We start from the raw sequence: 1,830 nt of genomic DNA, 5'->3' as shown, positions 1-1,830 counted from the left end.
AGAGACACCCAATATGACTCTTTGAACAGTTGCTCAAGTATTATTGGAAGTGATGGTGACAAATGGGCGTGCACACATGCACACAAACGGTTTCTCCCATGCACACGCAAACATACATACACGCTTACGCACAAACCTACACACACATATGGACACGGCTATTTTCATTTCAGACGTGGAGGAATTTACTTGTAAGAATTTGTGTTGTGTCTCTGGGTCAATGTGAGCATTTATTTTTACTTAAGGTCAATATAATGTAAAAAAAAATAAAAAATATTGACATTAAATAAAATGAGTACTAAAGTAAAACTACTAACAGTGTATCTCTCTTAAAAAAAAACTCAAGTAAAATAAAATAAACATATACTAAGTTTCTGTGTCATCCTGACGTTCACTTTCCCTTGCACTCCATTTTGTTCCAATAATAACTCTCCTTTTTCCCTCTAGTGCCGACCTCGTTCTCCTGACCTCTCTCTTTCTCTCACTCTTGAACTTTTCTGCCACCAGACGTTTCACCTCTTCCCCTTACAGTTCTGCTTTTTTATTCTTTTCTAGTTATTTGCACAGTCGCACGCTTTCCCTTCCCACTTCTGTATGGAAATGAGAAAATGCGTGTAGGCGGCGAAATGCAAGCAAGCCTCGGCTTGGTCATTTGCATGCAGCTGAAGACAACAAAACAACTTTGTGACTCATTGGGAAAAGTATAGAGGGGGAAGTGAACACTAAGTGAGCATTTTTCTTCACTTCTTCATCAGCCTAACAAAATCAGCCTAACAAAGTGTCTCCTTGGAGCAATTCAGAGTTGAAAGACAAGGTCAAAAAACAAGCACAGAGAGTGTGAAAGAGAATCCTCATCTTCCATTTTGGCTGCAAATCGATCCAATTGAAGATTTTAATAATACAAATAAATGAATGCAAGCAGCACATACTGGTAGACGTAATTAAATAAAAACAAATATACAGAACGGCACCATTTAAGGTTTAAAAGACATCTTATTTATGCATCAACTTTACTATAAATATTTTAAGGTACGTATTATTTTTTTTATGCTTGTGAAACACGTGTCGCAACAACAGTTCGTCATTCAATGGCCTCCCTAGCACAATGTTGACAGTGATGAAGTGACTGAGGATAGCCACTAGAGGGCGACAGACCACAGATTTTCCATTGAAAGTTTTACATTAAAAAAAAAACAACAACTTTACTGGCGTTTATGTCAAATTTACATTCTGGTATGGGGAAAAAATATGACAATTTTGAAATAAACAAGCGTTTTGAGCGTAGAGATCAATTTAAAAAAATGGGGGGGGGGGGGGGGGGCAGGACGTTTGGTTTGACCCATTTTGCAACGTTTGTGAAGCCAGAGAGTACAGTAAACATCCGAGGCCAAAGTCAAAAACAGAAATTAAATGCAAGCGTGCACAAACGTACATAAAGTCAGGTACTCCCACACAAACTCGCACCCACCCACTAACATCCATATAAACACAATCACAAACTACTGTTAAAAAAAATAAATAAATAAAAATCATGTTATAAAGACAGGAATGGACAAAAAATACAAAGCTACTCCCTGGGCTGGGTTGCACATTTTTCAAATATTTTCCAACTGGAGTCAAGTAACTCAAGTGATGTGTCTGCTATGTCTTTCACTCTTGCTATAGCAACCTCTCAACTGAGGCTTAGAAATTTAGAAACGGCACTTAATGTCAAATGAGGAATACGGTGTTGGCTTTTCCTTTGTTATGAGTCTTGAAATATTGTATTAACAGTATGCTATTAACTACAGAAGCATGGACATATGTGTATGCTAGGTAGAGCTAAATACA

This window comes from Festucalex cinctus, chromosome 17 (genome assembly GCF_051991245.1).
Source record: "Festucalex cinctus isolate MCC-2025b chromosome 17, RoL_Fcin_1.0, whole genome shotgun sequence".
In the NCBI taxonomy this organism is placed as follows: Eukaryota; Metazoa; Chordata; class Actinopteri; order Syngnathiformes; family Syngnathidae; genus Festucalex; species Festucalex cinctus.
This window is presented reverse-complemented; position numbering follows the sequence as displayed.